The 25924-nt window shown below is 53.5% G+C and overlaps 1 long non-coding RNA gene across 1 annotated transcript; it reads left to right on the top strand.

Moving 5' to 3' along the window:
- The first annotated feature begins 294 nt into the window (after positions 1 to 294).
- On the top strand, positions 295 to 25005 carry LOC148146265 (uncharacterized). Its single transcript, XR_015760767.1, has 4 exons — positions 295 to 303; positions 1698 to 1812; positions 2739 to 2854; positions 24455 to 25005. It is a non-coding gene; the product is annotated as an uncharacterized LOC148146265 (long non-coding RNA).
- Positions 25006 to 25924: the final 919 nt, after the last annotated feature.

Here is a 25924-nt window from a genome sequence, read left to right as displayed (position 1 = left end):
TCCAGAGCCGCAATATCATGCTGCAAATATACAAAACTCTGGTGCGACCATACTTGGAATATTGTGTGCAGTTCTGGTGCCCATATTTCGGGAAGGATGGGAGGAATTGGAAAAGGTGCAGAGGAGATTAACCAGGATATTGCCTAGTCTGGAGGGAAGGTATTATGAGGAAAGGCTGAGAGACTTGAACCTGTTCTCCTTGGCAAGAAGGCGGCTAAGAGGGAATTTGATAGAGACATACAAGATGATCAGAGGCTTAGGTAGGGTAGACAGTGGAAGTCTTTTTCTAGGATGATGTCGTCAGTATGTACGAGGGGGCATAACTACAAATGAGGAGTGATAGATTAAAGACAGATTTCAGAGGCAGGTTCTTTACTCAGAGAATGGTAAGGTTGGTGGAATGTACTACCTGCTAATGTAGACAACTCAGCCACATCAGGAAGATTTAAACAATCCTTAGATAAGGACATGGGTGATTTTGGGATAGTGTAGGGGGGCGAGCCGAGAACGGTTCACAGGTTGGCGCGACATCAAGGACTGAAGGGCCTGTTCTGCACTGTATTGTTCTATGACTATTGTGCTACAAGAGATTTCCGCTGTCTTAAACAGAGTGACAGATCTTGTATGTTGGCTTACGAAATGTCACTGATCTCTACCAAAAACGTACGAGGTCGAGTCAGGGCAATAATAAGTTGCTGCAACAGGAGGGGAACAGGTAACTCCATACAAACCCTGCTTCTTCTCACCTATTTTCACCTCCAAAAACGAGGGAGTTCCAGAAAAGCACCTCTGTATCACACCACAACACTTTGCCCCACAATTGTGATATCTGGCTGTGCACGAGGTGGAGTGGAATAGTCTGTACTGGGACCCATTGGGCCCTGAAACACTTGGTAAAGACTAAAATCATCTGAGCATTGAGAACCCCACCACATTGTATGCATTTTCTATTGTTTTTACTCTGTTCCTGACTTCCCTTGTTTTTCCGAATGAACCTGTTCAAAGTTGTTATTAGGCACACCTGCACTTGCTATGAATTGAAACCAGCCTCCCGGTCCAAAATTCGGGATATTTTCACCGCATCACAAGACATCGACTCTAACTTCCCTTGTCCCTTAATGTTTCTGGTGCTTAGCTGCTGAGTCACGCCCGAATCAACTTTGCAAATGGGAGGAAGGGGCGGAACTCAGCGGCTTGGTCCTCCAACCAGAGTGAGTGAGGAGCGGGGCCAAAGCATTCTCGGGAGTGAACGCTTCAGGATTGGTCAGAAAGCAAACTGTTTTGCAGGATTGATCGTTGTCACTTCATAGTGGAGCGTTAAACCTCTCTCTTCAAATCTCACATTGATTTATGAAATAGTTGTGATGTAAATCTGATAACGTACATATTTCCAATCGACCTGCACAAATTGAGTAAGAAACTTCTTTTCAAACTCAGAACGACTGGTAATGTACATACTTGGCCGGTATGGTTGAGTTGGACCGAACAATCTACTCGCATATGAGACAGCTCTAAGTCGACAGAACAGTTGTTAATGACAAATACTTCACCCATGATTCTGTGCAGTTATGAATAGTCTGTCTCAACGCACCGGAAACCTCGCGCACGCGCAGTTTGGTTTCTATGGAGAGGCATGCGCACGACAGAGAGAGCGACATGGAGCTGCTTTCTCTGGCAGCGGCTGCGATCGGCTTTAGAGAGCGGCGATCGAGCCGGTGTGTGGGAGCCCTCGCTGGGAGAAAGGAGCGGAGAGATTTCACAAATCCCGGATAGAGGTTAAAAAAAACCCCAAAAAAGACCCTCCAGGCTCGGGTAAGGAGGTGGCGGTCTCTGATCAGGGAAGGGGCCCAGGGTCACGGCCGCCATTTGTTTGAGGGAAGAGGGAGCGCTCAGGGCCGCCATCTTGAGAAGGTCAAGGCGCAAGAGGGCGGGGCTCTCGGGGTCTGTAGAATAATCAGAGGAAAGGGAAGACCCATTGTTATTGATTAATTCCACGAACACAGCTTCACTGGGCGATCCCGCAGGAATATCCTCTCTCAGTCCTGCTGTGATGTTTCACCCAACCAGAACCAGCATCTCTCTCAGCACCCCTTCTGTCCTTCCTGCAGCATCTGTCCCCTGGAATATTGAGCTGCCTATCCTGTCCCTCCCTAGCTGTGTTTCTGTAATTCCTGTGATATCCCAGTCCCACTTTAGATTACTTCACTAAAGACAGGAATGCACCCGATGGATTTTTCTTAACATCAGCAATTGTTTAATACTCATTTACAGGTTTTTAATTACATCGTTTTTGAAGCATTTACTTCACATTCAATCATTTGCAATGGTGGGATTTGAACTTGTGTCCAGAGAACACTTGCTGAGTTTCTGGATAAATTATCACACAATAATGCCACTAGGCCATCACTTCGCTTGCTCACAGTTTGTATATCCCAGTGCAACATGAAGCAAAAACCTTTCTTCCTGCACAATTGTTTGACCCGGCACTCTGGTGATGTGACTCAGTACCTCTCCATGTGGTATCCCTCACTGTGTGGGTCTAATTGCTGCCTCTGTCAGCGTCTCTCACTCTTGAAGCTACTCCAGATCATGAGCCAACAGAATTCTCCACTCCAGAGAGATGAGGCAGCACACTCCAGGAATGGAGACTGGGATTTTCCAGATCTCTGTGGGGCTCAGTGTAACCCTCAAAGCATTCGTCTAATTTCCCATTCTGCCTATTTCTGTGTCTTCTTCAGGTACTCATGGAGTTCCTGACTCAATAGACTTGCCAACTGCTGGTTGGGACGATGGTTGGTCAACCAGAAAGACAAAGTCAGGGAGATCAGGAGTCTTCAATAAATCCTGCTGCCAGGTAAGATCATTCCAGTGCACAGAGCAGAAAGTAATAAGGGGGATCCAAACATCAACTAACAAGACATGACATAGAGAAAGTGCTGGAGGGGGAGCACAGTACAGACACACCCCAGGCTCAATCACCATGCCTGCTGCAAGTTTTGTTGTAATGAAACAGCATCGGGAGTTCCCAGTTATCAGTTCATGCCTGTGCTTTCTTAGGGAGCATCAGAACAACTGAGGGGAAAGCAGGCCTCCCACGAGAGGGTGGTAATGCTGCCAGGGATCTTTCTGTTCCCTAATCCCTCTCCAACACTGTATCTATGGCTTGTATTGAGGACCAGTGTCTTCAATCATTCTAATTCCTATAACAGTTCCTATCTCTGTCATCTCCTCCCCTCTCACCAATTATTTCACATATTTGAAACCTCCAGTCCAGATGACCATCCATATCGCTGTAACTTGCTTCAGTCTCGACAACATGCCTTGTCTCGATAGTCTCCTCCTCCGATAACTGGAGACATAGGGTCTGTTTCTGTGCGGCATGACCTTTCGGCCGAGGTTTCCGAAATGGAATGAGTTGCATTTGCCTGTGTTTGGCCCATATTCCTTCCAATCTACTTCTCTCCATGTACCTGCCCAACTGTCTTTTCCATGTTGTAATTTACTTGTTTTCACCATTTCCTCTGGCAGTCCATTCCATCTATGCACCATCCTCTGTGGAAAATGTTGCCCCTCTTTAAATCCTTGCTCTCTCACCTCACGTTTATGCCTCTAGCTTTGGACTCACCTACCCTTGGCTATTCACCTTACTTAGGCCCTACATTGTTTCATAAACCTTTACAGGTCACCCCGTGCCCTCCTCTGCCCAGGAGAAATATTGACAACAATGTTACAAATATCTCCAACTCATGTACTCAATGCTCTGACCAATGAAGACAAGTGTGCCAATTGCCGCTTTCAACACCCTGTCACCCTGTGATTCCATTCCAAGGAACAATGTAACTGCACCCCTTGGTCTCTCTCTGTTCGACAGCACTGCCCAGGGCCCGACCATTAACTGTGTTAGTCCTCCCTGGTTTGTCTTAACTAAATCCAACACCTGAATTAAATTCCATCTTTCATTCCTTGGCCCACTGGCCCAGTTGATTAACATCCCCTTCGATAACTATATTCCCTACCCACTCTTCCACTAATCTTGGTATCCACAAACATACTCACAGGGATTCCTATATTTTCACTCAAATTGTTTATGTAAATGGTGCACAACAGTGGTCCCAGCACTAATCCTTTTAGCACACTGCTGGTCAGAGGCCTCCAGTCTGAACAACAACCCTCTCCCACCATCTGCTGTCTCCCACTGTCATCCCATTTTGTATCCAGTTGGCTAGCTCTCCCTGAACCTTTGTTATCTACCGTTACTAACCAATGTATCATGCTACACCCTGAACAAGGGTTTGCGGAAGCCAGAAACAACGTCTGTTGTTCTGCCTTCGTCTATCTTTTTGGTCACATCTTGAGCAAACTCCAGTCAAGTTTGTGAGACATGTTATCCCACGCACAAAGCCATGCTGGCTGTCCGTAATCAGGCCTTATCTTTCCAAATGCATGTAAGGCCTACCTCTCAGAATGACCTCCAACAACTGACTCACCCTGATGTCTCGCTCATCAGTCTGTAGTTCCCTGGCTTTCTCTTGCAGTCTTTCTTAAGTAATGACACAACATTATAATCATAGTCAGAGTCATACCGCACTGTTCGGTTAACGCTAACCATACTCTAAAACGGATCTCGTCCCACCTGCCTGTTCCTGGTTCATATCCTTTCAAACCTTTCCTATTCCTATTCTAATCCAAATGTCTTTTAAACATTGTAATTGTCCCCATGTTCACCCTTTCCTTGGGAAGTTCATTTCACACACAACCCACCCTCTGTGTAACAATGTGCCCCTCATGTCTTTTTTTTATATGTCTCTCCTCTAAACTTAAAAATGTAGTGCCTTGTCTTGAAACTCCCCTGTCCATGGGAAAAGACAACTCCCATTAAATCTATCTATCCCCCTCATGATTTTATAAACTTCTATGAGGTCATCTGTCAACATTCAGGTTTCAGTGAAAAATACTAACCTATTCAGCCTTTCTTTATACTGAAGCCTTTCGTACCGAGCCACATCCCAGTAAATCTCCTCCCAACCCTTTCCAGCTTAATAATATCCTTCCTATAACTGGGCAACCAGAACTGGACACAGTATTCCAGAAGAGGACTCACCAATGGCCTGTATAATCTCAATATGACTTCCAACTCCTATATCCAAAGGACTGAGCAATGAAAGCAAGTGAGGCAAGCCCCCTTTTTTTTTTAAACTATCCTGTCTCTCCATGTTGCAAACATCAAAGAATTATGTAGCTGAACCCTAAGGTCCCTCTGTTCTACAACACTACGGAAGGTCTTGCAATTAATTGTATAAGTCCTGCCCGTGTTTGTTGTTCCAATTGCATTACCTCACATTTATTCAGATTGAACTCCATCTTCAGTTTTTCAGCCATTCACACATTTCATCAGGATCCCTTTGTAATCTCAGAAAACCTTCTTCACTGTCCACAATGCCACCCTCCAGTCTAACAGCCTATCACACAGCTCTCTATGGTACAAATATCTCTGTTGGAGGCCCTATAACTTCTTCACCAGCTTCGCACAATGTCCTGAGATATATTTGATCAGGTCCTGGGGATTTATCTATCTTTCTGTTTTAAAACCTCCTGCACCTCCTTTTTTATAATGTGGACTCATTTCAAGACATTGAGTCATAGAGATGTACAGTACGGAAACAGGCCCTTCGGACCAACTCCAGTATGACGTATCTAGTCACATTTGCCACAATTTTGCCACAATTCTGAACCCTTGCTATTCATACACCCATCCACATGCCTTTTAAATGTATTTCTAACAGCCTCCACTATTTGCTCTGGCAGCTTATTCCATCCACTCTGCGGGAGCCAGTTGTCCTTTCGATCCCTTTGAAAAGTTTCCCTCACCTGGGGAAATGACCTTGTCTATTGACTCTGTCGATGACCATAATGATTTTAAACACCTTTTATCGGTTAACTCCTCAGCCTCCCATGTTCAACTGAAAACAGCCCCAGCCTATTCAGGCTTTTCCCTGAAGCACAAACCCTCCAACCCTGGCAACATCTTTGGGCATTTCATCTGAACCCTTTCATGATCCACGACATCCTTCCGATAGCATTGAGACCAGAATTGCATACATTATTCCAATAGTAGTCAGGCCAAACACTGATTAGTTCCCTGAGTACCCCATTTTTTATCCACAGTAAGTTCCAAAGTGAAATATTTGTTTCGGATCTTGTAGTTTCACATATCGTTGGCTTCAATGATCACTAAGTATAACGGTTTTGTCCCAAGCTCTTCTTTTGTTCTTAATACACTTAATACACTTGGCTCTTTGGATTGTCCTTGACTTTCTCTGCCAAAGCTATCTCGTGTCCCCTTTTTACATTCCTGATTTCCATCCTAAGTGTATTTCTACAGCCCCGATGCTCCTGAAGGGATTCCCTTGAGTCAGCCAGTTATATCTGACGTGACCTTTTTTTTTCTTGGCCACAGTCTCGAAACTCAGCCAATGTTTCCTAATTCAGTCAGCATTGAGCTGCACACTAACAGGGACACGCTGGCGCTGAACGCTCCTTTTATCTCGGTTTTAAAATATTCCTACTTGCCAGGTTTCCCTTTACCTGCAAATAGCCTCCCCAGATCTACTTTAAAAATTCCTGTCTAATGCTACCTTGCTCCCTTGAGTAACTTGAACTTGTGGACCAGGCCTGTCCTTTTCCATCGCTATTTTCAAACTAATACAATTGTGGTAACTTTCCAAAGTGCTCCCCCACTAACACCTCAGTCCCGTTCCCGACCTTGTTTCCCAAGGGGAGGTCAGGTTTAGCCCCATTCTCCAGTTGGGCCATTTACATAATGACTGGGAGTTTTCGGAACACACTTAACAAATTCCTTCCATCCAAATGCTTAACTTAGTAGCAATCCCAGTCCAGGTTTGGAACGGTTAAGATCCACTATCATTACAATCCTATTATTCTAAGAGGTATCTGAAATCTCCTGATGTATTTGCTCCTTCATCTCCCATTGCCTATAGCTGTAGTCCGACCGTAGAAAACTAATGACCAATTTTTATTTCTCAGTTCCACTAATATCGCTTAACTAGGCAATCCTGCATGAATACGCTCTCTAGGTACTGCTGGGATGTTTTCCCCAATCAAAACCACCAGGTCTCCTCCTGTTTTACTTCCTGTAGCATCTGTCTCTGGAACATTGAGCTGCTGGTCCTGTTGCTCCCTCAGTTGTGTTTCTGTAATATCTATGGTATCCCAATCCCATGTTCCCATCCATGCTCTGGGTTCATCTGCCTTATCTGTCTGGCCCTTTGCATTGAAATAACTGCAGTTTAATCCACCAGTTTTCCCTAATTGTCTGCTATGTTCTTGCCTGCCTTGTCTACTTATATTGCTCTCTTGAACATTTGTACCAGCCTCAACTTTCTTTCTGGCCTTACGACTCTTTGGGGTCACACAGCCCTGCCAGACAAGTTTAAATCCTCTCGAGCAGCTCCAGCAATGCTCCCCTCCAGGATGTGGGTCCGCCTCCTGTTTTCAGTTCAGGTGTATGCCCCACCCTGTCTACCTATGCTGACACCTTCAGAATCTCAGGACTTGCCCACCAAGATCCCTGTATTCCTCAGTACTCCAGGAGGACCTACCATTCATGATGTATATCATTCATTTATTAGACTTCCCACAGTGCATTACCTCACAGTGATCAGGAGTAAACGCTGTCTGCCATTACTCTGCTCAGTTTATCATCTGATCGATATCAGACCGCAGCCTAAGTCCATCCCCCTCACTGTGGACAACATCCTCACCTTTCCTGTTATCTGCAAACCTACTAATGATTCCTTCTGCTTTGATATCCAAGTTATTAATGTACGTAACAGCCTGCAATGGTTCCTGCACAGATCTCTGTGGAACACCTGCTGGGCAAAGGCTTTCAATCACAAAAACAACCCTCCCACAATTGAGGACCCAATTTACCAACTTGCCTTGGATCCCATGGGCTCTTCCCTTTTGGACCAGCCCTCCATGTGGGACCTTGTCAAAGACCTTAATGAACTCCATATAAACTACATCATCTGCACTGCCCTCATCAATATCAGAGGACAGTCGTCTAGCAAATCCGTACAGACAATCCCTCATGAAATTGCGGGGGGTATCCGTTTTTGGCAAATACATTGTATAGGTGTTCTTCTTCCTCTTTTTGCAGTTTGGTGTACTGCAGTTTGTTGTGGCCCTTTTGAACAGTGTCTTGATGCAACTTCTTTTGTGTGTGTTGGGGTGGTTGCTTTCGTTGTTCAGGACTTAGTCTATGTGTGTGGTTTTCCTCTATACCTTTGTGGTAAATTCTCCGTTTGGTGTTCTCTATACCGTCACGTCTAGGAATGGGAGTTGGTTGTCCTTTTTTTCCTCTCTAGTGAATGGGATTCCTGTGAGTGTGGTGTTGATGATCCGGTGTGTGTTCTCTATTTCTGTGTTTTTAATGATTACAAAGGTGTCATCCACATATCTGACCCAGAGTTTGGGTTGAATTTGCGGTAAGACTGTTTGTTCTAATCTTTGCATGACCGCTTCTGCTATGAGTCCAGAAATGGGTGAGCCCATTGGTGTGCCGTTGATTTGTTCATATATTTGGTTGTTGAATGTGAAGTGTGTTGTGAGGTACAGGTCCAGTAGTTTGAGTATGCTGTCTTTGTTGATAGGTTCCCCGTCTTGTTGTCTGTTCTGTATGTCCAGCAGGTTGGCTATTGTTTCTCTGACTAGGGCTTTGTCGATAGAGGTGAACAGTGCCGTGACATCGAATGAGACCATAGTTTCTTCCTTGTCTATGTGTAAATTTCTGATGATGTCCAAGAATTCCTGTGTTGACTGTACAGAGTGTCTGGATCTGCTGATCAGGTGTTTCAGTTTCTGCTGTAGTTCTTTAGCCAGTTTGTGTGATGGTGTCCCTGGTAATGATACTATGGGTCTGAGTGGGATGTCTGGTTTGTGCACTTTAGGTAGTCCATAGAATCTGAGGGTGTTGTTGCTTTCAGTTTTCATTCTCTGTAGGTCAAACCTGGTTATCTGTCCGGTTTTTTTTTGTAGGTTTCTCAGTGTGTTGTTTATCCAATTGGTGAGCTGCGGGGTGGGGTCAAACTCCACGCAATTGCATCCACAGATGCCTCAGGGAAAGACAACGGAATAAAGACATGCCACAACCCAAAGGACTGGCCACACTACCATACATCAAGAGCATTTCTGAACTGACAGCCAGACTACTGCGACCACTAGGACTCATAACAGCACACAAACCAACAGCCACTCTCAGACAACAACTCACCAGAATGAAGGACCCGATACCCAGTATGAGCAAAACCAACGTAGTGTACAAAATCCCATGCAAGGACTGCAGAAAACACTACATAGGACAAACAGGAAGACAGCTAACGATCCACATCCATGAACACCAACTAGCCACAAAACGACACGACCAGCTATCCTTAGTAGCCACACACGCAGATGACAAGCAACATGAGTTCGACTGGGACAACACTATTATTATAGGACAAGCCAAACAGAGAACAGCCAGGGAATTCCTGGAGGCATGGCACTCATCCACAGTTTCAATCAATAAGCACATCGACCTGGACCCAATATACGGGCCACTGCAGCGGACAGCTGGAACTGACAACCAGAAGCAGCAGATGCAAATCACTATAGTTGCCGGAGGAAAGATCACAGAAGTGCTTCACAGGAGGCTCCCACGCACTGAGGATGTCATCTAGACAGGGGACGAAACGACTGCAACACGACTCTACAAAGCTCCGTCATGAACAAGCCACCATGTCTCTATTTCCTTTGCCTTCTTCAGTGTCTGCAACTCTCGCTGTATCTTCCAGTAACATTCTTTAGTCTGCCTAGCTCCCCAGGCAACTTGTTTCATCCCCTATAGCTCCCTCAATCACTGTAACACCCTCTGCTCTGTCTAATCCTCCTCTTTCCCACTGTCTTCCAGGCACAACGGCGGTCCTGTAAGAGAGCAGTGCGGAATGGGATGTTATAAATCTCAGCTGAGGCTTGAGGCCTATCATTACCTGGGAGTCGCAAGGGGAGAGAACCTGAGCGAGTGCAGCACAAAGCGGGAAAATATAAATCAGCAGTGAGGGTCAAGGCCGACTGGGACTTGGATTTGGATAAAAAGCAGAACAGGAGGCTCGAAATCAGCACCGAGTCACAGAGGGAGTGACCGTGTGAGGGAGCAACTTGGAGCAGGAGCTTGAGATTGACTCACACCTGGGAGTCACAGAGACGGTGATCCTGTGAGGGAGCAGACTGGAGTGAGAGCTGGATGATTACACGTCCGAGGACACACATCACTGTGTGTGCAGGTGTCCCTGCATTGTTCTGTGTTTGTGTGTGTGTGTGTGTATGCGTGTGTGTCCCCTTCCCTCGCTGTGTGTGTGTAACTCTCCTCACTGTGTGTGTTTGTCCCTCCCTCGCTGTGTGTGAGCATATCCCTCCCTCACTGTGTGTTTGTGCGTGTCCCTCCCTCACTGTGTGTGTGTGTGTGTGTGTGTTTGTGTGTGCGAATGTCTGCGTGCCACCCTCCCTCACTTTATGTGTGTCCCCTCGCGCTGTGTGTGTGTGTCCTCTTGCTTTCTGAGCACATGTCCCACCCTCGCTGTGTCTGCATGTCTCAACCTTGCTTTGTGTGTGCATGTCCCACCCTCACTGTGTGTGTGTGCCCCTCTTGCTGTGAGTGTGTGTGCCCCTCTTGCAGTGTGTGAGGGTGTCCTCTCTTCGCTCTGTATGTGTGTGTATGCGTATCACTCACTCACTGTCTGTGTGTCCCTCCCTCGCTGTGTAAGTATGTGTGTGTGCGTGTCCCTCTCTCACTGTGTGCGCGTCGCTCTTGCTGTGTGTGTGTGTGTCCACCTCCCTCGCTGTGTGTGTGTGTCCCTCCCTCGCTGTGTGTGTGTGTCCCTCCCTCGCTGTGTGTGTGTGTCCCTCCCTCGCTGTGTGTGTGTGTCCCTCCCTCGCTGTGTGTGTGTGTCCCTCCCTCGCTGTGTGTGTGTGTCCCTCCCTCGCTGTGTGTGTGTGTCCCTCCCTCGCTGTGTGTGTGTCCCTCCCTCGCTGTGTGTGTGTGTCCCTCCCTCGCTGTGTGTGTGTGTCCCTCCCTCGCTGTGTGTGTGTGTCCCTCCCTCGCTGTGTGTGTGTGTCCCTCCCTCGCTGTGTGTGTGTGTCCCTCCCTCGCTGTGTGTGTGTGTCCCTCCCTCGCTGTGTGTGTGTGTCCCTCCCTCGCTGTGTGTGTGTGTCCCTCCCTCGCTGTGTGTGTGTGTCCCTCCCTCGCTGTGTGTGTGTGTCCCTCCCTCGCTGTGTGTGTGTGTCCCTCCCTCGCTGTGTGTGTGTGTCCCTCCCTCGCTGTGTGTGTGTGTCCCTCCCTCGCTGTGTGTGTGTGTCCCTCCCTCGCTGTGTGTGTGTGTCCCTCCCTCGCTGTGTGTGTGTGTCCCTCCCTCGCTGTGTGTGTGTGTCCCTCCCTCGCTGTGTGTGTGTCCCTCCCTCGCTGTGTGTGTGTCCCTCCCTCGCTGTGCGTGTGTGTGTCCCTCCCTCGCTGTGCGTGTGTGTGTCCCTCCCTCGCTGTGCGTGTGTGTGTCCCTCCCTCGCTGTGCGTGTGTGTGTCCCTCCCTCGCTGTGCGTGTGTGTGTCCCTCCCTCGCTGTGCGTGTGTGTGTCCCTCCCTCGCTGTGCGTGTGTGTGTCCCTCCCTCGCTGTGCGTGTGTGTGTCCCTCCCTCGCTGTGCGTGTGTGTGTCCCTCCCTCGCTGTGCGTGTGTGTGTCCCTCCCTCGCTGTGCGTGTGTGTGTCCCTCCCTCGCTGTGCGTGTGTGTGTCCCTCCCTCGCTGTGCGTGTGTGTGTCCCTCCCTCGCTGTGCGTGTGTGTGTCCCTCCCTCGCTGTGCGTGTGTGTGTCCCTCCCTCGCTGTGCGTGTGTGTGTCCCTCCCTCGCTGTGCGCGTGTGTCCCTCCCTCGCTGTGCGCGTGTGTCCCTCCCTCGCTGTGCGCGTGTGTCCCTCCCTCGCTGTGCGCGTGTGTCCCTCCCTCGCTGTGCGCGTGTGTCCCTCCCTCGCTGTGCGCGTGTGTCCCTCCCTCGCTGTGCGCGTGTGTCCCTCCCTCGCTGTGCACGTGTGTCCCTCCCTCGCTGTGCGCGTGTGTCCCTCCCTCGCTCTGTGTGTGTGTGTCCCTCCCTCGCTGTGTGTGTGTCCCTCGCTCTGTGTGTGTGTGTGTGTGTCCCTCCCTCGCTGTGTGTGTGTGTGTGTCCCTCCCTCGCTGTGTGTGTGTGTGTGTCCCTCCCTCGCTGTGTGTGTGTGTGTGTGTGTGTGTCTGTGTGTGTGTGTGTCTCTCCCTCGCTGTGTGTGTCCCTCCCTCGCTGTGTGTGTCCCTCGCTCGCTGTGTGTGTGTGTGTCCCTCCCTCGCTGTGTGTGTGTGTGTCCCTCCCTCGCTGTTTGTGTGTATGTGTGTCCCTCCCTCCCTCGCTGTGAGTGTGTCCCTCCCTCCCTCGCTGTGAGTGTGTCCCTCCCTCCCTCGCTGTGAGTGTGTGTGTCCTCCTCCCTCGCTGTGAGTGTGTGTGTCCCCCTCCCTCGCTGTGAGTGTGTCCCTCCCTCGCTGTGTGTGTGTGAGTGTGTGTCCCTCCCTCGCTGTGTGTGTGTGTCCCTCCCTCGCTGTGTGTGTGTGTGTGTGTGTGTGTGTGTGTGTGTCCCTCCCTCGCTGTGTGTGTGTGTGTCCCTCCCTCCCTCGCTGTGTGTGTCCCTCCCTCCCTCGCTGTGTGTGTCCCTCCCTCCCTCGCTGTGAGTGTGTCCCCCCTCCCTCGCTGTGAGTGTCCCCCCCCTCCCTCGCTGTGAGTGTGTCCCCCCTCCCTCGCTGTCTGCACGCGCGCGCGTGGCCCACCCTCACTGTGTGCGTGCGTGTCAATCCCTCGCTGTGAGTGCATGTCTCTTACTCTCGCTGTGTGTGTGTGCACATCCCTCCCTCGCTGTGTGTGTGTGCGTGTCCCTCCCTCGCTGTGTGTGTGCGTGTCCCTCCCTCGCTGTGTGTGTGTGTTTGTATTTGTCCCTCCCTCGCTGTGTGTGTGTGTGTCCCTCCCTCGCTGTGTGCGTGTGTGTCCCTCCCTCGCTGTGCGTGTGTGTCCCTCCCTTGCTGTCTATCCCTCCCTTGCTGTGTGTCCCTCCCTCGCTGTGTGTGTCCCTCCCTCGCTGTGTGTGTGTGTGTGTCTCCCTCACTGTGTGTGTGTGTGTGTGTGTGTGTGTGTGTGTGTGTGTGTGTGTGTGTCCCCCTCCCTCGCTGTGTGTGTCCCTCCCTCGCTGTGTGTGTGTGTGCGTGTGTGTCCCCCTCCCTCGCTGTGAGTGTGTGTCCCCCTCCCTCGCTGTGAGTGTGTCCCCCTCCCTTGCTGTGTGTGTGCGCGCGCGTGGCCCTCACTGTGTGCGTGCGTGTCCCTCCCTCGCTGCGTATGTGAGTTTCCCCTACTTGCCGTGTGTGTGTGTGTCCCTCTTGCTGTGCGTGTGTATGCATGGCCCTCCCTCGCTGCGTGTGCATATGTCTCCACCTCACTGTGTGTGTGTCTGTATCCCTCTCTTGCTGTGTGGGTGTGTCCGTGTGTGTGTGTGTGACCCTCCCTCACTGTGTGTGCATGTCCCCCCTGGCTGTGTGTGCGCGTGTCCCTCTCTTGCTCTGTGTGTGTGTGTTTGCGTGTGTGTCCCTCCCTCGCTGTGTGTGCATGTCCCTCCCTGGCTGTGTGTGTGTGCGCGAGCCCCCTCTCGCTATGTGTGTGTGTCTCTCTCTCTCGCTGTGTGTGTTTCTGTTTGTGTGCTTGCGCATGCGCATGTCCCTCCCTTGCTGTGTGTGTGTGTGTGTGTCCCTCTTGCTGTGTGTGCGCATGTCACTCCCTCACTCTTTGTGTGTGTGTGTATTTGTGCATGTCCCTCCCTCGCTTTGCATGTGTGTGCCCCCTCTCAATTTCTGTGCACATGTCCTCCCCCTTGACATGTGTGTACATGTCCCTCCCTCGCTGAGTGTCTGCGTGTATTCACCTCACCATAAGTGTGTGTGTGTTGTCCCTCATTCGTTGTGTGTGCGCGTCTCTCCCTTGCTCTGTGTTTGTGTGTGTGTGTATATGTGCGCGTGTCCCTCCTTCGCTTTACGTGTGTGTGTCCCTGTCCCTTGCTGTGTGTGTGTGTCCCTCCCTCGCTGTGTGTCTGCGTGTATCCCCCTCACTGTGTGTGTGTTTGTGTGTCCCTCCTTCGCTTTGTGTGTGTGTGTGTGTCCCTGTCCCTCGCTGAGTGTGTCCCTCTCTCGCTGTGTGTCTGTGTATCCCCCTCACTGTGTGCATGTGCGTGCTCTCCCTCGCTGTGTGTGTGTGTATGTATTTGTGAGCATGTGTGCGCGCGCGTGTCCCTCCCTCGCTGTGTGCGCGCGCGTGTCCCTCCCTCGCCGTGAGCACGTGTGTCCCTCCCTCGCCGTGAGCACGTGTGTCCCTCCCTCGCTGTATGTGCGTGTCCCTCCCTCGCTGTGTGTGTTCGTGTCCCCCTCGCTCGCTGTGTGTGTTCGTGTCCTTCCCTCGCTGTGTGTTCATGTCCCTCCCTCGTTGTGTTTGTGCGTGTCCCTCCCTCGCTGTGTGTGCGTGTCTCTCACTCTTGCTGTGTGTGTGCGTGTCTCTCGCTGTGTGTGTGCGTGCGCGTCCCTCCCTCGCTGTGTGTGCACGCGTGTCCCTCCCTCGCTGTGTGCGTGCGTGTCCCCCTCCCTCGCTGTGTGCGTGCGTGTCCCCCTCCCTCGCTGTGTGTGTGCATGTCCCTCCCTCGTTCTGTTTGTGCGTGTCCCTCCCTCGCTGTGAGTGCTTGTCTCTCACTCTTGCTGTGTGTGCGTGTGTCCCTCACTCGCTGTGTGTGCGCGTGTCCCCCACTCGCTGTGTGTGTGCGCGTGTCCCCCACTCGCTGTGTGTGTGCGCGTGTCCCCCACTCGCTGTGTGTGTGCGCGTGTCCCCCACTCGCTGTGTGTGTGCGCGTGTCCCCCACTCGCTGTGTGTGCGCGCGCGTGTCCCCCACTCGCTGTGTGCGCGCGCGTGTCCCCCACTCGCTGTGTGCGCGCGCGTGTCCCCCACTCGCTGTGTGCGCGCGCGTGTCCCCCACTCGCTGTGTGCGCGCGCGTGTCCCCCACTCGCTGTGTGCGCGCGCGTGTCCCCCACTCGCTGTGTGCGCGCGCGTGTCCCCCACTCGCTGTGTGCGCGCGCGTGTCCCCCACTCGCTGTGTGCGCGCGCGTGTCCCCCACTCGCTGTGTGCGCGCGCGTGTCTCTCCCTCGCTGTGTGTGCGCGCGTGTGTCTCTCCCTCGCTGTGTGTGCGCGCGCGTGTCTCTCCCTCGCTGTGTGTGCGCGCGCGTGCCCCTCCCTCGCTCTGTGTGCGCGCGTCCCTCCCTCGCTCTGTGTGCGTGCATGTCCCTCCCTCGTTGTGTGTGCGTGCATGTCCCTCCCTCGTTGTGTTTGTGCGTGTCCCTCCCTCGCTGTGTGCGCGCGCGTGTCCCCCACTCGCCGTGCGCGCGCGCGTGTCCCCACTCGCCGTGCGCGCGCGCGTGTCCCTCCCTCGCTGTGTGCGTGCGTGTCCCCCTCCCTCGCTGTGTGCGTGCGTGTCCCCCTCCCTCGCTGTGTGTGTGCATGTCCCTCCCTCGTTCTGTTTGTGCGTGTCCCTCCCTCGCTGTGAGTGCATGTCTCTCACTCTTGCTGTGTGTGCGTGTGTCCCTCACTCGCTGTGTGTGCGCGTGTCCCTCACTCGCTGTGTGTGCGCGTGTCCCTCACTCGCTGTGTGTGCGCGTGTCCCCCACTCGCTGTGTGTGCGCGTGTCCCCCACTCGCTGTGTGTGCGCGTGTCTCCCACTCGCTGTGTGTGCGCGTGTCCCCCACTCGCTGTGTGTGCGCGTGTCCCCCACTCGCTGTGTGTGCGCGTGTCCCTCCCTCGCTGTGTGTGTCCCTCCCTCGCTGTGTGTGTGTCTCCCTCACTCTGTGTGTGTGTGTGTGTGTGTGTGTCCCTCCCTCGCTGTGTGTGTCCCTCCCTCGCTGTGTGTGTGTGTGCGTGTGTGTCTCCCTCCCTCGCTGTGAGTGTGTGTCCCCCTCCCTCGCTGTGAGTGTGTGTCCCCCTCCCTCGCTGTGAGTGTGTGTCCCCCTCCCTTGCTGTGTGTGTGCGCGCGCGCGTGGCCCTCACTGTGTGCGTGCGTGTCCCTCCCTCGCTGTGCATGCGTGTGTGTGTCCCTCCCTCGCTGCGTATGTGAGTTTCCCCTACTTGCCGTGTGTGTGTGTGTCCCTCTTGCTGTGCGTGTGTATGCATGGCCCTCCCTCGCTGCGTGTGCATATGTCTCCACCTCACTGTGTGTGTGTCTGTATCCCTCTCTTGCTGTGTGGGTGTGTCCGTGTGTGTGTGTGTGACCCTCCCTCACTGTGTGTGCATGTCCCCCCTGGCTGTGTGTGCGCGTGTCCCTCTCTTGCTCTGTGTGTGTGTGTTTGCGTGTGTGTCCCTCCCTCGCTGTGTGTGCATGTCCCTCCCTGGCTGTGTGTGTGTGCGCGAGCCCCCCTCTCGCTATGTGTGTGTGTCTCTCTCTCTCGCTGTGTGTGTTTCTGTTTGTGTGCTTGCGCATGCGCATGTCCCTCCCTTGCTGTGTGTGTGTGTGTGTCCCTCTTGCTGTGTGTGCGCATGTCACTCCCTCACTCTTTGTGTGTGTGTGTATTTGTGCATGTCCCTCCCTCGCTTTGCATGTGTGTGCCCCCTCTCAATTTCTGTGCACATGTCCTCCCCCTTGACATGTGTGTACATGTCCCTCCCTCGCTGTGTATCTGCGTGTATTCCCCTCACCATAAGTGTGTGTGTGTTGTCCCTCCCTCGTTGTGTGTGCGCGTCTCTCCCTTGCTCTGTGTTTGTGTGTGTGTGTATATGTGCGCGTGTCCCTCCTTCGCTTTACGTGTGTGTGTCCCTGTCCCTTGCTGTGTGTGTGTGTCCCTCCCTCGCTGTGTGTCTGCGTGTATCCCCCTCACTGTGTGTGTGTTTGTGTGTCCCTCCTTCGCTTTGTGTGTGTGTGTGTGTCCCTGTCCCTCGCTGAGTGTGTCCCTCCCTCGCTGTGTGTCTGTGTATCCCCCTCACTGTGTGCATGTGCGTGCTCTCCCTCGCTGTGTGTGTGTGTATGTATTTGTGCATGTCCCTCCCTCGCTTTGCATGTGTGTGCCCCCTCTCAATTTCTTTGCACATGCCCTCCCCCTCGACATGTGTGCGTTTGTCCCTCCTTCGCTGTGTGTGCGCGTCTCTCCCTTGCTCTGTGTTTGTGTGTGTGTGTGTGTGTATATGTGCGCGTGTCCCTCCTTCGCTTTGCGTGTGTGTCCCTCCCTCGCCGTATGTCTGCGTGTATCCCCTTCACTGTGTGTATGTGCGTCTCCCTCCATCGCTTTGCGTGTGTGTGCCCCCTCTCAATTTGTGTGCACATGCCCTCCCCCTCGCGGTGTGTGTGCTTGTCCCTCCTTCGCTGTGTGTCCCTCCCCCGCCGTGAGCGTGTGTGTCCCTCCCTCGCCGTGAGCATGTGTGTCCCTCCCCCGCCGTGAGCGCGTGTGTCCCTCCCCCGCCGTGAGCGCGTGTGTCCCTCCCCCGCCGTGAGCGCGTGTGTCCCTCCCTCGCCGTGAGCGCGTGTGTCCCTCCCTCGCCGTGAGCGCGTGTGTCCCTCCCCCGCCGTGAGCGCGTGTGTCCCTCCCCCGCCGTGAGCGCGTGTGTCCCTCCCCCGCCGTGAGCGCGTGTGTCCCTCCCCCGCCGTGAGCGCCTGTCCCTCCCCCGCTGTATGTGTGTCCCTCCCCCGCTGTGTGTGTGTCCCTCCCCCGCTGTGTGTGTGTGTCCCTCCCCCGCTGTGTGTGTGTGTCCCTCCCCCGCTGTGTGTGTGTCCCTCCCCCGCTGTGTGTGTGTGTCCCTCCCCCGCTGTGTGTGTGTGTCCCTCCCCCGCTGTGTGTGTGTGTCCCTCCCCCGCTGTGTGTGTGTGTCCCTCCCCCGCTGTGTGTGTGTGTCCCTCCCCCGCTGTGTGTGTGTGTCCCTCCCCCGCTGTGTGTGTCCCTCCCTCGCTGTGTGTGTGCGTGCGTGTCCCTCCCTCGCTGTGTGCGTGTGCGTGTCCCTCCCTCGCTTTGCATGTGCGTGTCCTTCCCTCGCTGTGTGTGTGCATGTCCCTCCCTCGCTGTGTGTGCATGTCCCTCCCTCGTTGCGTTTGTGCGTGTCCCTCCCTTGCTGTGAGTACGTGTCTCTCACTCTTGCTGTGTCTGTGCGCGTCTCTCACTCTTGCTGTGTGCGCGCGTGTCCCCCACTCACTGTGTGTGCGCGCGTGTCCCCCACTCGCTGTGTGTGCGCGCGCGTCCCTCCCTCGTTGTGTGTGCGCGCGTGTCCCTCCCTCGTTGTGTGTGCGCGCGTGTCCCTCCCTCGCCGTGAGCGCGCGCGTCCCTCCCTCGCTGTGTGCACGCGCGTGTCCCTCCCTCGCTGTGTGCGCGCGCGTGTCCCTCCCTCGCTGTGTGTGCGTGTGTGTCCCTCCCTCGCCGTGAGCGTGTGTGTCCCTCCCTCGCCGTGAGCGTGTGTGTCCGTCCCTCGCCGTGAGCGCGTGTGTCCCTCCCTCGCCGTGAGCGCGTGTGTCCCTCCCTCGCCGTGAGCGCGTGTGTCCCTCCCTCGCCGTGAGCGCGTGTGTCCCTCCCTCGCCGTGAGCGCGTGTGTCCCTCCCTCGCCGTGAGCGCGTGTGTCCCTCCCTCGCCGTGAGCACGTGTGTCCCTCCCTCGCCGTGAGCACGTGTGTCCCTCCCTCGCTGTATGTGCGTGTCCCTCCCTCGCTGTGTGTGTTCGTGTCCCCCTCGCTCGCTGTGTGTGTTCGTGTCCTTCCCTCGCTGTGTGTTCATGTCCCTCCCTCGTTGTGTTTGTGCATGTCCCTCCCTCGCTGTGTGTGCGTGTCTCTCACTCTTGCTGTGTGTGTGCGTGTCTCTCGCTGTGTGTGTGCTTGCGCGTCCCTCCCTCGCTGTGTGTGCGCGCGTGTCCCTCCCTCGCTGTGTGCGTGCGTGTCCCCCTCCCTCGCTGTGTGCATGCGTGTCCCCCTCCCTCGCTGTGTGTGTGCATGTCCCTCCCTCGTTCTGTTTGTGTGTGTCCCTCCCTCGCTGTGAGTGCTTGTCTCTCACTCTTGCTGTGTGTGCGCGTGTCCCCCACTCGCTGTGTGTGCGCGCGTGTCCCCCACTCGCTGTGTGTGCGCGCGTGTCCCCCACTCGCTGTGTGTGCGCGCGCGTGTCCCCCACTCGCTGTGTGTGCGCGCGTGTCCCCCACTCGCTGTGTGTGCGCGCGCGCGTGTCCCCCACTCGCTGTGTGCGCGCGCGTGTCCCCCACTCGCTGTGTGCGCGCGCGTGTCCCCCACTCGCTGTGTGTGCGCGCGCGTGTCTCTCCCTCGCTGTGTGTGCGCGCGCGTGCCCCTCCCTCGCTGTGTGTGCGCGCGTCCCTCCCTCGTTGTGTGTGTGTGTGCATGTCCCTCCCTCGTTGTGTTTGTGCGTGTCCCTCCCTCGCTGTGTGCGCGCGCGTGTCCCCCACTCGCTGTGTGCGCGCGCGTGTCCCCCACTCGTCGTGCGCGCGCGCGTGTCCCCACTCGCCGTGCGCGCGCGCGTGTCCCTCCCTCGCTGTGTGCGTGCGTGTCCCCCTCCCTCGCTCTGTGTGTGCATGTCCCTCCCTCGTTCTGTTTGTGCGTGTCCCTCCCTCGCTGTGAGTGCATGTCTCTCACTCTTGCTGTGTGTGCGTGTGTCCCTCACTCGCTGTGTGTGCGCGTGTCCCCCACTCGCTGTGTGTGCGCGTGTCCCCCACTCGCTGTGTGTGCGCGTGTCCCCCACTCGCTGTGTGTGCGCGTGTCCCCCACTCGCTGTGTGTGCGCGTGTCCCCCACTCGCTGTGTGTGCGCGTGTCCCCCACTCGCTGTGTGTGCGCGTGTCCCCCACTCGCTGTGTGTGCGCGTGTCCCCCACTCGCTGTGTGTGCGCGTGTCCCCCACTCGCTGTGTGTGCGCGTGTCCCCCACTCGCTGTGTGTGCGCGTGTCCCCCACTCGCTGTGTGTGCGCGTGTCCCCCACTCGCTGTGTGTGCGCGTGTCCCCCACTCGCTGTGTGTGCGCGTGTCCCCCACTCGCTGTGTGTGCGCGTGTCCCCCACTCGCTGTGTGTGCGCGTGTCCCCCACTCGCTGTGTGTGCGCGTGTCCCCCACTCGCTGTGTGTGCGCGTGTCCCCCACTCGCTGTGTGTGCGCGTGTCCCCCACTCGCTGTGTGTGCGCGTGTCCCCCACTCGCTGTGTGTGCGCGTGTCCCCCACTCGCTGTGTGTGCGCGTGTCCCCCACTCGCTGTGTGTGCGCGTGTCCCCCACTCGCTGTGTGTGCGCGTGTCCCCCACTCGCTGTGTGTGCGCGTGTCCCCCACTCGCTGTGTGTGCGCGTGTCCCCCACTCGCTGTGTGTGCGCGTGTCCCCCACTCGCTGTGTGTGCGCGTGTCCCCCACTCGCTGTGTGTGCGCGTGTCCCCCACTCGCTGTGTGTGCGCGTGTCCCCCACTCGCTGTGTGTGCGCGTGTCCCCCACTCGCTGTGTGCGCGCGCGTGTCCCCCACTCGCTGTGTGCGCGCGCGTGTCCCCCACTCGCTGTGTGCGCGCGCGTGTCCCCCACTCGCTGTGTGCGCGCGCGTGTCCCCCACTCGCTGTGTGCGCGCGCGTGTCCCCCACTCGCTGTGTGCGCGCGCGTGTCCCCCACTCGCTGTGTGCGCGCGCGTGTCCCCCACTCGCTCTGTGCGCGCGCGTGTCCCCCACTCGCTGTGTGCGCGCGCGTGTCCCCCACTCGCTGTGTGCGCGCGCGTGTCCCCCACTCGCTGTGTGCGCGCGCGTGTCCCCCACTCGCTGTGTGCGCGCGCGTGTCCCCCACTCGCTGTGTGCGCGCGCGTGTCCCCCACTCGCTGTGTGCGCGCGCGCGTCCCTCCCTCGCTGTGTGCGCGCGCGCGTCTCTCCCTCGCTGTGTGTGTGCGCGCGTGTCCCTCCCTCGCTGTGTGTGCGCGCGTGTCCCTCCCTCGCTGTGTGTGCGCGCGTCCCTCCCTCGCTGTGTGTGCGTGCATGTCCCTCCCTCGTTGTGTGTGCGTGCATGTCCCTCCCTCGTTGTGTGTGCGTGCATGTCCCTCCCTCGTTGTGTGTTTGTGCGTGTCCCTCCCTCGCTGTGAGTGCATGTCTCTCACTCTTGCTGTGTGTGTGCGTGTCCCCGACTCGCTGTGTGCGCGCGCGTGTCCCCCACTCGCTGTGCGCGCGTGTGTCGCCCACTCGACGTGCGCGCGCGCGTGTCCCCCACTCGCTGTGCGTGCGCGTGTCCCCCACTCGCTGTGTGTGCGCGTGTCCCCCACTCGCTGTGCGCGCGCGCGCGTCCCCCACTCGCTGCGCGCGCGCGCGTGTCCCCCACTCGCCGTGCACGTGCGCGTGTCCCCCACTCGCCGTGCGCGCGCGCGTGTCCCCCACTCGCTGTGTGCGCGCGCGTGTTCAGTTCTGGTCCCCTGTTTACAGGAAGGCTGTGCAAGTTTTAGAGAGCGTACATAGGAGATTTACCAGGATGCTGCCTGTAATGGAGGGCAATTCTTATGAAGAAAGGTTAAGGGAGCTAAGGCTTTTTTCATTGGAGTGAAGAAGGGGGAGGGGGGACTTTGTGGAGGTGAACAAGATGATGAGAGGCACAGAGTGAGTGAATAGTCAGACGTTTCCTCCTATGGCATAAATGGCTTTTCCAAGGCGGCATAATTTTAAGGTGAATGGAGGATGGATAAGAGGATAGAGAATGGTAGGTGGTTGGATGGATTGCCAATGGTGGTAGTAAAATTAGACACATCTGGGACATTTAATAGACTCTTGGACAGACACATGGACAATGATTTCATGCCAACCTTTTATCCAACTGTAAGATCAAAGTAAACTACATACCCTTCATTTTACTAAGGGTCTAGGGCTGAACTGTTCTGTGTTCTGTATGGTAAACTGGGTAATAAGCTCAGATCAGTGTAAAAGGATATGGCATTCAGGAGGAGCTAGTGAACTGGATACAAAATTTGCTTGATGGTTGTAGACAGAGGATGGTGGGAGACATGTTGTTGTACTGACTAGAGGCATGTGACCAGCGGTGTAGAGGATCCCCTGTTGTTTGTCATTTGGATAAATGGTTTGGATGGAAATATTGGTTTCCTGGTAAGAAATTGTTTTGGATGACATTTAAATTGGTGGTAAAGTGGACAGTGATGAAGGTTATCTGTGATACAACAGGATGAACAGTACTACTGGGATAGTGGGCTGAAGAATAGCAGATGGAGTTTAATTAGATAAATGTGAGATGTTCCATTTTGGTGAAACGAACCAGGACGGGACTTGTACAGTTAATGTTCGGGCCCTGGGTAGTGGTTTCAGTCAGAGATCCAGTGACGCAGGTACACAGTTCTTTGAATGTGGTGTAGACAGGCTGGTGAAGCAGGCCTTTGGGATGGTTACCTTCATTCGGGAGAGCATTAAGAGTAAGAGTTGGGATGTCATGTTGTGGATGTAAAAACATTGTTGATCAGTAGGAAGAACTCATCTAGTTCACTAACCTCCTTTAGGGAAGGACATCAAATATTCTAACCTGGTCTGGCTGACATGTGACTCCAGACCCACAGTAATATGGCTGACTCTGAGCTACCCTTTCAGTAATTAGCAGAGGGGTCAAAGAACGTTGTTCCAGGCAGTGACACCCACATCCCATGAATGAATATATAAAAATACCTATGTCCCTCCCTACCTCTGCAAACCCCTCCAGCTGCAGCAATCCGTCCTGGCTTTGTAACACCCTGACCACTCTCTGTAACACTCTCACCACCTCCAGCACCTTCACCTCTCCCTGTTCCTGTCGTGTCAATGAACCCTGACCGTGGTTACCCTTCCCACACCCCTCCTCCTGCGAGCAGACCCATTGCAATCCATTAACATTTACTCCTAAAACACTCTCTCACTTAAGGATTTTAAGTACTTTTTGGTGATCTTCTCAGCCTCATAATCTAGTATGATTCCTTTTGTCCTGAGTGAGGGATCAGTGGGAATTTCTTGCTGAGGTTTTTACTGTTTCAATTGAATGTCCTTTTGTTGAGTATTTTGCATTGTCCCTTCAAATGTTTTCCACTGTTCATTTACAGACACATCTTTCAGTCTGTTTAGCCTGTTTACCTTGGTCAGTTCTCCTCTCAAACTCATGTCATTGGCTATTTTTGTTTCTAGTTGTAGCTTGTCCTTACTGTGATTCACTTTAAAACTTTATATTTATTTAAACTGCACTTTATCACGTTTTCCCGAAGGATCTCTGCAGGTGACATTACTCATTCACTAAGTTTCAATCCACGTTCGCTCTGAGATAGTAATGTCCTTAAACAGTTGCACAATGTGTTTTTCAAAGAAACACTGAAAAAAAAATTAACCGAACTCCTCTTCCAATATCAATGTTGACCGTGTGATTGTCCCAGATTATACAAATATTGAAGTTTTCCAAAATTATCACAATGCCTTTGTTGAAAAATTCCAATGAGTTCCTGTGTAATGCAGTGATGAGCAATGAAATGCTGTTCGGTGGCTAAAACTGTTCTGCTGCTTGTGTCCTTGGCAAGTAGGAGCCAGAATTTACATTCAGACTGACTCTACTTCATGATCTGAGGCCAAATGCTTTCTCAGTATTGCCTTTGTTATCCATTATTGTTAGCGTTGCCCATTTTGCCTGAGTTTGCACAAGATTACGAATCACTGAATATTTTTGTTCACCCTGTATCCATGTTTCCCTGGTGTCTAAATCTCTTTTATCTCTGTGTCACAAATCCATCGACCTTATTGCACCAACGTTGTCCATTCAAAAAAAAAACATAATATACTCTCTTCCACAATTTTCTGTCACAAATCTATATGCTGATGTACAATTTTAGTTAAACTCTGTCCCATCCTGTTCCTTTCAGCTTGTCTTCAGCCACATTCCCATGCTGTTCCATTGCTTCACCTTTTCCCTCTGGATTTGGAAAACTCCTTTCACCTGCATCCTCTCTGTCAATTTAATGCCCTGTCCGTAAACCTACCGACATGATTGGCCAGAATACTGGTCCCAGCACAGTTCCAGGGGGACCATCCTAATAGATTTTTTTTAAAATCAGATATGGGATGTGTGAGGTCTCTGGCTGACCGGCCTTTCTTGCCCAGTCCTAGAAGCCCTTGAACTGAGTAACTTGCTCGGCTATTTCAGAGGGTAATTGAGAGGCAAACACTTTGCTGTGGGGATGTCGTGCAGACCACGTGAGGATGGGCAGATGTCCTTCTCTAAAGGACAAGTGTTTTGGTTTGTTGTACATCAGTAATGGTTTCATACTTATTTGTGGATTGTTAATTATTATTTTTAAAATTATTGATTTCAAATGTCTCCTTTTCAGATGGCGGGATTCAATCCTCTCTCCCCTGAACATTAGCTGAGATTTTGGATACATTCGCAATAATACCACTCGGCCATTACTTCACCTGCTCACTGGGTGCTCATCCCTGAGCACTGATACCAGGGCATCATGAAGCTAAACCCATTCTTCCGACACAATTGTGTGATCCTGACATCTTCCAGCGATCTGGGACTATTATTAATATTGCTCCATTTTCCAGATCTCTGTGGAACTCAGTGTCATTCTCGATGTGTAACCCTCACTGCATCTGTTTAATTTCCCATTCTGTCTATTTCTCTGACTCCTGTAGGTACTCAGGAAAGTCCTGATTCAATAGCCTTCCCAGCTGCGGGGTGGATCATCCATCACCTCATTGAACGCAGTTGGTCGGCCAGAGAGAGACAAAGGGAAAGGTGATCTGGAGCCTTCAATAAATCCTGTAGTGAAGTAAGGTCACCCACAGTGCACAGAGCAAAGAACAATGAGAGGGCTCCAAACATCTGTGAACACAACATGACATAGATACAGTGCTGGAGGGGAGCACAGTACACACACACACACACCCCAGGCTCAATCACCACCCCAATGTAAGTTCTGTTATATTAAAACTCACTACTCTGCAACAGTGTATCTGTGGCATGGCTTGTGGTCCAGTGTCTTCAATAATTTTTAATTCCTATAACAGATCCTATCGCTGTAACCTCCTCCCTTCCCGATAGTCCCTCCACATATTTGAAATGTACTGCATTCCAGACTACCATCCCTATCCCTGTAACTTGGTTCAGTGTCTACAACATGCCTTATCTTGGTCCTCCTTCAATAAGGTAAAAACAAGGACTGCAGATGCTGGAAACCAGAGTCTAGATTAGAGTGGTGCTGGAAAAGCTCAGCAGGTCAGGCAGCATCCGTGGAGCAGGAAAATTGATGTTTTGGGCAAAAGCCCTTCGTCAGGGACAGAGGCCGGGAGCCTGCAGAGTGGGGAGATAAATGAGAGGGGGGTGGCAATGGGGAGAAAGTAGCATAGAGTACAGTAGGTGAATGGGGCGGGGAAGAAGGTGATAGGTCAGAGTGGAGGATGGGGCAAAGAGTAATAATGGGTGAATGGGGGTGGAGATGAGGGTGATAGGTCAGAGACGAGGGTAGAATGGATAGGTGGGAAGGGAGATAGGCCATTAGGACAGGTCATGAGGGCGGTGCTGAGCTGGAAGGCTGGAGGTGGGGTGAGATGGGGAAAGGGGAAATGAGGAAACTGGTGAAGTACACATTGATGCCCTGGGGTTGAAGTGTTCCGAGGCGGAAGGTGAGGCGTTCTTCCTCCAGGCGTCGGGTGGTGAGGAAGTGGCGGTGGAGGAAGCCCAGGACCTGCATGTCCTTGGCAGAGTGGGAGGGGGAGTTGAAATGTTGGGTCACAGGGCGGTGGGGTTGATTGGTGCAGGTGTACCAGAGATGTTCCCTAAAGTGCTCTGCGAG

Source organism: Chiloscyllium plagiosum, unplaced genomic scaffold (assembly GCF_037043375.1).
Source record: "Chiloscyllium plagiosum isolate Xiang-an unplaced genomic scaffold, Cpla_swu_hap1 HiC_scaffold_21, whole genome shotgun sequence".
Lineage (NCBI taxonomy): Eukaryota > Metazoa > Chordata > Chondrichthyes > Orectolobiformes > Hemiscylliidae > Chiloscyllium > Chiloscyllium plagiosum.
This window is presented reverse-complemented; position numbering and strand designations above follow the sequence as displayed.